Source organism: Schistocerca americana, chromosome 4 (assembly GCF_021461395.2).
Source record: "Schistocerca americana isolate TAMUIC-IGC-003095 chromosome 4, iqSchAmer2.1, whole genome shotgun sequence".
Taxonomy (NCBI): Eukaryota; Metazoa; Arthropoda; class Insecta; order Orthoptera; family Acrididae; genus Schistocerca; species Schistocerca americana.
The window spans coordinates 214529895-214539596 of record NC_060122.1 but is presented as its reverse complement, the minus strand read 5'-3'; the positions used below and the strand labels follow the sequence as shown (position 1 = coordinate 214539596).

The 9702-nt window shown below is 39.5% G+C and overlaps 1 non-coding gene across 1 annotated transcript; it reads right to left on the bottom strand.

Moving 5' to 3' along the window:
* Positions 1–9157: 9157 nt before the first annotated feature.
* Positions 9158–9232, bottom strand: Trnar-acg. The gene has a single exon. It is a non-coding gene; the product is annotated as a tRNA-Arg (tRNA).
* Between the last annotated feature and the right edge of the window lie 470 nt (positions 9233–9702).

The window sequence follows — 9702 nt, the reverse complement described above, 5'->3', positions numbered from 1 at the left end:
TCTGGATGTGCGGGCTGTCTCATTGTGCTGCTGGAATTGCCCAAGTCTGTCGGGATGCACAATAGACATGAATGGATGCAGGTGATCAGACAGCATGTACCTGTCAGAGTTGTATCTAGAAGTATCAGGGGTCCAATATCACTCCAACTGCATACCTCCCACACCATTACAGAGCCTCCACCAACTTGAACAGTCCCCTGCTTACATGCAGGGTGCTTGGATTCATGAGGTTCTCTCCATACCTCTACAAGTACGCTCGATACGATTTGAACGAGACTCGTTCGGGAGGTACATGTTTCTAGTCATCAACAGTCCCATGTCGGTGTTGACAGGCCCAGGCGAGGCGTAAGTGTTTGTGTCATGCAGTCATCAAAGGTACACGAGTGGGCCACCGCTCCCGTAGGACCATATCAATGATATTTCGTTGAATGGTTTCGCACGCTGACACTTGTTGATGGTCTACTTCAAATCTGCAGCAGTTTGCGAAAGGATTCCCTTCCCTCAGTTGAACGATTCTCTTCAGTCGTTGTTTGCCCCGTTCTTGCAGGATCTTTTTCAGGGCGCAGCGATGTCGGAGATTTGATGTTTTACCGGGTTCCTGATATTCACAGTACACTCGTGAAATGGTCGCACGGGAAAAACCCCACTTTGTCGCTATCTCGGAGATGCTGTGTCCCATCCTCGTGCGCCGACTATAATACGACGTTCAAACTCACTTCAGTCTTGATAACCTGCCATTATAGTGGCAGTAATCGAGCTAACAACTGCACCAGACACTTGTTGTCTTATGTAGGCGTTGCCGACCGCAGCGCCGTGTTCTACCTGTTTACGTGTTTCTGTGTTTTAATACGCTTGTCTATACCAATTTCCTTGGCCCTTCGGTGTGTATGACTGCATGACCTGCAAGAAGCCTGATTTCACTATTAATATTGTCTGCTAGGTCATTAATATAAAATATGAACAGCATGTGGCCCAAACACACCTCCCTGTGGCACACCCGAATTTACTTCTACATTTGACGATAACTCTCCTTCCAATATAATATGCTGTCTCCTACCCATCAAAAAGTCCTCAATCCAGTCACAAATTTCGCTTGATAACCCATATGACCGTACTTTTGACAATATGCGTAGGTGCGCTGCTGAGTCAAATGCTTGCGGAAAATCTAGAAATTTTAAAGGGATCTGATCTTCAGACGTACATCCAAACGGTTTATTTATGGACGGGTCCGTTATTGAAAATTTGTTATTTAGTCCTCTCCACAAAATCCTAAATGCCTGTAATATAAATTGTGGGATGCCAAGTGTAGTTGTGAGTGTGATAATTGATAGCCATCATGTGTTCAGAAAACGAATTACCAGCACCTTCAGTGCTGTCAGTAATCCAGCAACGGGAATCGAATGTACATACTACGTAATGGATATCTAGAATAAGCTTTATCATTACTTTAACAACGATCTTTGATCAAAGGCGGCTACACAATCAACAGCACGTTTGCCAAGCATGTGTGTGAGAGCGTTTTGTGCAAGCATGCACAAATCCCCTGTGCCTCCATACAGCATTACTTTTTTCTTCGAAAACGTGGAGCACAGACCACGGAGAGAACACGCTCTCTCTGTCATTGCGATGCGAGAACAAAAAAGTAATAGAGAGGAAAGGAAAAGACTGTATAATGAAACGAAAAATTTTCCCCACGTCTAGTTACTGGGAGAGTTGAAGCTACATTCACATAACCACAAAAAACGTATTGAAGCTTAAATGGAGTAACATATTTGAAATTTATGATGCGCGTAACAGCATTCATTAAAAATAACACTGTTTACAAAACAGGAGACAATAATGAGAAAAAGTGTAACAACACACAAAAGACTCACGCTAATATTACAGTCCCTCTGAGAACTAAATGGGTCATTAAAAATCTCATACACGCATCTAGACACGTCTGTAATACGTGATTGTTGGCATCATTTTTCCCTGCTCATTATTAATAAATTCCTTGCGTTTTCCTCTCATGTAGATTGTATTGGGATAATTTACATTTTTAGTGATGAAATTTCTATCAGGGACAGTTGATTTGTGTTTTATTAAAAGTGTAGTTTTCCGTTTTGCTTGGTTTCTGAATTAATAAATGTGAAAGAAAACAAACTTTTGTAACCTCGAATAAGCTTACCCAGCCGCTTTCAATTAATTTGCTTCATATCATTTGATTTAGTACACGAAGGAAGATTTCGTGATAGCTGCTTTTTGCTTGGTTGAGCCAATAACAATGATTGTTTATGGTTCATCTAAATGCTTTACAATTTTTGCTTTAAAATTTCCGCATATTGGTACTATATATTCTGTATACGTAAAGTGAAGTGCGTATACTGGATGTTGAAGTTATTGGCATTGTATGTGAGTAATGTATGTGAAATTCTATATAAATTATTTATTACGTAAAATAATTTTCTGACGACATCTTGTATTTAAAAATATTTGTGTGTATAAACTCTTCATGTTGATGCAAATTTGAAAATTGTAAGAAATGGTCACTCTTTGGAACAATCTAAGAAATAGGTGTTATGTAAAACCCAGTGTGATTTTGTCTGAAACGTAAGTGGCTCTGGAAAGTGGAAAAGGTGGCAAGGGTGAATTGGCGCACTACCTAGAACAAGCACGGGAAGTAAGTCATACAGTCTGTAGACAGCAGTGATTGAGGCAATACCCTTCAGGAGCAGGAGCAGCTTTACCTGCAAATTTGTGCAAAAATGCCTCGGATGAAGACTGCAAACGGGTTACGGCATAGCAGCGAGTTGTTGGGCTACTGTAGGTAGAACTGAACGACGCCAAGAAGAGAAATTGAGCCCATACAACAAGATACTTGCAGCTCGTACTGTGGATAGTATAGCCGCCATAATTGTTCGCCACACCCAAGCCTACAGCCACCAGAATAGATTTTTATGTGCTATTTTACTTTTGTATAGTGTGAACCATAAATTTAAACTGTGTTTTATTAGTGAATAATCATTGTTGAACTTTAAAGAAACTGGTTCACCCTGTTATTTTATCCGATGTAGGGTTCCTTCTTGGTGTTTGATTAATTGAGTATCTTGTTTTACAGACTTATGAAGTGCCAGGTTAATATAAAGAGACACCATTTAAATTTTTTATGTAAGTAGTGAGACATATGTGTGAGGGACTAAATCCTCTAATAACGAAATTACTTCCCAGTAGTGGAAGAGCGATTTTAAATGTAATTTTGAATCATAAAGTTAAAGATTTCGTAAATATTTTCATCTTGAGCAATAGTTAAAGAAAAGTTGTCTTAGTTGTTTCACTGAAAGGCGTAATCCAAATTTTAGTTGGAGTAACAACACGTCCATGCTTTAGTACATTGCAGAGAAATAAAGTCAAACTCTTCTTGTCTTAAAAGTTTTCTTAACTACTGCAAAGTGTTTGAATACGTAAATTTCAGTCAGAGTGAAGCGGAGTTACTAGAATCTGTTAAATGACTATACAGAGTTAGTTCAAAGAGTAATAGCTTTTGAAAGTAAATTCCAGCAAGAAAGAGGTTTTCTTGAAGTGAAATGTTCAGCATAAACACTGTGTGCTCTAGTATCCCACACTATCTTAACATTCAAGTTTATTAGTTAAGTAAAGTGCTTTCTTAAAGTCCCCCCCACCCCCCTCACCCCCCCCCCCCCCCCGCCAAATTCCTTTTTGCTTCCTTGAAGTTATGTCCTGGGCTTTTTCTGCTTTAAAAACTTAGTGTGAAGGGACGTAGTAGTCAAATAATTTCATTGTCTGCACCAACATTGTTTAAGTGGAGTAACATTTATTTGAAGAAGCAACTTAAACAGTAGCAAGAAAATAGGCAAAATTATTACTTCTCCTTTTCCAATACTTCACTGTTTCATTGCCTGGATAGGCTGGCGAACGTTAGTACACATTTTAAACCACTAAATGAACTTGGAACTGAGTTGCCCTAGCTTCAATAGAATATTATTCATACCGCGTTTCTTTCTAACCGCTGGGTAATATCTCAGGAAAAGAATCGAATAGTCTGATTTACTTCCATTAGACACAACACACTGTCAAATCCTGTAAAAAGGGTAACTCTGTTGATTAGTTTTCGTATTAACAGGATTATCCTTCCATAATGTACTTTATTTGGAAACTAAACTAAATTTAGTAAGAGGGTTATACGAGGCAGGGTTTTCTGTTGCTTAGGTAAAAGCGTATTAAATTACAATAGTAGTGGTAAGGTTATACCTGATGCCTGGTGACAGGACTTTTACAGTCCGTAAGTAGTTGAACACAGTTATAAATTTCACAGATAGGTAGGATTCTTTTGGAAGAAGTATAAAGGTCTCAGGGGCACAAATTTGTTAAAGCACTTAAGAGAAAGGTTCAGCAGGATAGATTATTACATACTTGGTTGAAGCAAGTATTAAGTAAAGCAGGAGGATAAGAGCGATGACACTTCTGTAAGCAGTGGTCGGGAGCAGGACAGAGAGGAGTCGATTTTACTGGTGGAAAAGCAGGTAGGAAATATTGATTTAGGGGATGAGACTTCTATGCTGTTAAGGCCATCTCAGATTAAGAAAAATGTGGATTCAGAGGAGAAAGACAAGGGGCAGACAATAATCAACAAAATTAACAACAACCTATTGGTTTGTATGTGTTACTACACATTATGCACACAGCCGATAGTACAAAACAAGACCTCAATTTTAAGCGAACAAATGTAGGCTCATATTGAAAAACTTGAAACTCAGAATAAAATTAGTCAGGAACATCCTAAACAAATGGAAAGGAATAACCAAAAGTTCGAAAAAATTAATAATTAAATACGTTTTCTGACAGAGCAACTTATTAACATGAAGAAATATGTGAAAGATTTATGTGAAACTGTTTGTAACATACAGACAGAAATTGTGGACGTTAGTGACAGGTTTGAAAACTAAGCAGAGAAAATACAGGAAGAGGTCGAACTTGTAGAGCCAAAGGTTGAGCAAAAGGTTTCCCATGTTGAGAATGCAATAACGAAAGCAAACGATGAACAGATTTCTAAACTTAGAATGACTGTTCAAGAGTCTGAAAAAACCTAAAAATGAAAGTAGATCATTGCGAAGAGAAGTGTAGCAATAACACTTCCAGTACACAAGAAAAAGTTAGTGACCTAGAAAGGAAAATTACTTGCAATGGCATTTATTTGGTAGGCAGAAGACCAATTTACAAAAAATTGAGAGCGAAGAAAAATTCGAACCTTACCGAAAGCGCAGTGGGTTATTCCATTATGGATGTTGATTTTATTAAGACCTGCGAAAGGCTGTTTCCTGAAAATATCACTGATCAGGAAAAGTAAACATCGTAATTAGTGATTTAGTAGAAGATGATAAACTATGGGGAATTAACTTAAGCACTGAAGCTTCAGTGAATTTAGACAAAAGTTATTGGATGAGTATTGGTCCGAGCAGATACAAAATAGCCTCTGGCGTGAGAATGTTCGAAGGTAAAGGCCAAATGAATATGAAAGAATTTTGTGAGTCTTGGTATAGGAGATTGGCTCACTTAAGGAAACGAAGGAGTGATTCCGATAGAATTTGGGTACTCTGGAAGATATTACCAGAAGATTACAAAAGATATGTAAGCAGAAACCACCGTACTCTTTTTGCATTTTTAGAAATAGTAATTGACGAAGACCACCGGCGTGAAAAGAACTTCCGTGAGTATAGTAACTGCTGGAATGAAAGAAACAATCGGAATAACAGTAATGATGAGCAGAACGATAACCAGTATCAGGTTAATGCTGTTGAAAAAGGAAGAGACAGAGGATCTTCTCCTCTAACCTTCGCGGAAGAGGACATAGGCCGCGAAATAACTTCCATACAGAGGAGCTAAACTAAATAACGCAAACGTTGAGGGTCGTACGGACGTGGGAACAAGATGCAGGAGGCCCAGACGCAAGAAATATGCTGGACATAGAAACTTCGATACGCTGCAGTTCGGTGCAGATGAGATGCCAGGCACTACACCTGCCACGACAGATGGTACTGCAGGTGAATCACAGTCAGTTATAGTCCACGTCATGTTGGAAGGCGGCCCAATTTTCAGCTGTTCTGCGCATCTCCCTACACAGCCACGGACAGCCAATAATACTCATTCTGTTTCCGAGCACGTAGCAGCGAGTTACATATAGACAACGAGAATCTGCACTGTTTCCGTATTTCGCGACAACCAAATTATTCATTCAACTGTCAGTTTTTTTGTATTCTTTTTTTTCTAGCAGTATAGGTGTGAATGCGTATCTGTAAATGTTTAAGTGCGATTAAAAAGAATCCAGGTGATGGCAATAAATGTGAAGTGTTTCACAAGTAGGAGAGGGCGATTATATACCGCATTTATAACTTTTTCAAACGTGGATTTGAAAGAAGGTCTCCTACTGTTAACAGTTAAAGACACGAGAACAGAGTCCAGAACCATATGGTGTTGGCAAGAGAATTGTAAAGAGAATCGTAAACAAAAGTGTCAGAGCTGTAGAAACCATAGAAGAAGTTGGTTTCGTGTCGCCTGGAAAGCATCGAAATCACAAGGAATCTGCAACACAAATGGATGGTTTTATCAACGAAGTTCTAAAGTGCTCCATGTGAATGATGACTGCCCAACATCACAAAAACGTATTGCAGTTATGCAGGAGAACATTAGCTTCAATGGTAAGCGCTTCATCAATGTAAAGAATTTTAAAAGACGTTTTTAGTTCAAAGAAGTGACATAGGTGCAACACGAACTACATCTCATATAAAGATTCACGATACAGGAGAAGGAGTTAGTTCCACAGTGTATTATCTTGATGAAACATTGGTTAATTATAATCATTCCAGGAAGATCTGCTGAAAATGAGTGATGGTGCTGGCGGTTTTAAGGTTTTCATAAGAATAGATTCTCAGATAATTATTCTGCATACTGGTTCTTCTTCTGGCTTTGTTTCTGAGAGGAAACTAGTATTTATGTATAAGAAAAATAGCAGTGACTACCATTCGAAAATGAACGCTGTCAGTTTCGTGACATGATTCACAATTCTTGTCATACCTCGTTTCGAAGTCGGTCATTGCCAATTGTAATTCAACTGTTACAGAGAAAACACCAAGTATAAACACCAGAAAAGCGGATATATTTCCCTGGCTTAAAAGTAAAAATATTAAGCACTGTATAAACCAGACTCGTGCCGATCTCCTGCAGCTCGTTAATTTATATAGGTCACGTGACAGAATGTACAAAATTGATTTCCTTGCACGTGAATGGGGTCACACAGTTTTGCGTTTACCCACGTGTCACTATTCACTTACTTTGGGCAAAGGACAAGGCTATGTGGGGAAAAAGAAAGTTCAAGATAACATTTATTGAATTGCTTGTGGATGAGACAGCATCTCACTGTAGCGTGGGCACAGTCTAGTGGCATGCTGAAAAGCTTCAGTATTAATATTTTGACAGGGAACTGGTGATGAATATAAGCCTTGAACCTAAAATCGTAAATTTACAATCAGATTGTTCGGAAACAGATTCAAACAGATGTGACGGTGGTGTTGCGATGTAGACTTTGGAAGAAAGTAATAATATTTCTTAGCTTTAAAGATTCATGGTTCAAAAAAGTGATTGTCAACATATCAGTTGCGTACATAACCTAGCCTTTTAGATTACGACTTCGTATCCTTTGAATTATGCAGACTATAATGTTCAACATATTACCCAAGGAGAGGCTAATCTTCCCCCACCATGTTGTATGCTCTAATAACAAGCGAAAATTCATCAAAAGTCCGATATTTCCACATGTAAACCTCTGTCAGTTTCAAGACAGGAAATGGATAAGGCCCTAAAATGACAGTGACTGTTACTTGTCGGGATATCGGTGGTTTTCGGTGTTATCGGTCATCATTCCCTGCAGCTATTCGCAGATGATGGTTAATTGTCTGCTCGTTCCATTGAGTATAAATACCGTCTCTCACTGTAATGTCGAACGAGTTAGTTTACACTCTGACACTAATTCTTTTTTATGCACAGTGATTGCACTGAACTACAGTCAAACACATCAACACACACACCTTATACACATGATTAAAAATTCTATTGAGTAGAAGCAGTTGTCAAGCAAGTATAATGATATCGGTTGGAGCTTGAAGTAAATTTTGTTGTGTATTAAATTTTTACTTATAACACAGTTCAAATCACAATAAATGATCATTGTTGCAAGCAGCTTCAATGATCATGTCATTACACAATTGTCAATTTGAGAAAAATTGTACTTCACGTCTTCAAGAAGCTATGTCAGATGTCCTCGCCTCCCAGCACACGCAGAGTTAATTTGTGGAGCAGTGGACGCAACATCGTCAAGACGTGGATTAATATTTCTCTCATGACGACTGATCTAAATTGGTTTTAATATCTACTATTCCTCTCAAAGATTTGAGTGTTCAATACGATGTACCGTAGGCAAATGAGCCTGACTAGTCCGCAGGAACGCAGTTCGGAACCGTGGACTTTGTTAGCCCACATTCTGCTCCCAGGCATGCGTAGTTCTCATCCCTTCACTGCTCCAACTCTATGCGCGGAAGCGCCGTCTTATGTGATGCGAGCCTTAGCAAAGGACGTATTTCGTGCTCGAATAAGCCTCTGCAGCGGACCGCTGTAGCGAGAATTAATTCTATAGCAGTGCAGACGCAGAGTGACGTTAGAGGGCAATCAGCTGGGGCTGTGAGTAAGCCATTAGACGGGGCATCGCTCGCTGTACCCAATTCAGAGGCTACGGACAGACAATGTGCAGTAACTGAGATGGATAAGAGTTTGTATGGAATTGATAACTAGCTTATACGGATGAGTAATCTGTATGACAGTATAAAGCAGTTTAACTAGAAGGAAGATAGCGTTACTACGAACGGAAAGGAGTTAAAGGAGAAAGGTTTAGTGTCTGGAGCCGCACGAAGTACGCGAGCTACTAATACAATTGAATCAAAAAGCACTATGCAGATGACCCGTGTCGCTAACGTTAGGGAAAATGAAGTGGTCGTAAATAAACGCGAAGTAGGAGATGCGGATTTACACTTTGCTGAAGAATCATTCAGCGCCAATGAATCTGCAGATAATGTTTCTGTCAAGAAACTTCCTGGCGGATTAAAAATGTGTGCCGGGCCGAGACTCGAACTCGGGACCTTTGCTTTTCGTGGGCAAGTGCTCTACCAACTGAGCCACCCAAGCACGACTCGCGCCCCGTCCTCACAGCTTTAATTCCGCCAGTACCTCGTCTCCTACCTTCCAAACATCACAGAAGCTCTCCTGCGAGTTCGAGTTCGAGTCTCGGCCTGGCACACATTTTTAATCTGCCAGGAAGTTTCATATCAGCGCATACTCCGCTGTAGAGTGAAGATTTCATTCTAATGTTTCTGTCATTTATAAGCCTGATTTGAAGGAAAACGAATTTGTGCGATTGATAGAAATCCACAAAGATTATAATGTTTATGAAGTGCAAGCTGATGACGTCATGGAAGATAAGGAAGACAGTCCTGACGATGACGAACTACCGAGAGAGGAAAACAATCTGCCTGCTACAAAGGATACGTGTTACTGTAGAAAGAATCCAGAAATTCATGAATTGCAAGACAAGTGACGATCTAGAGTTCTCAAAGAAATTAATAAGGGCTTTCATGTTGAAAACCGACAGTGGCAGCG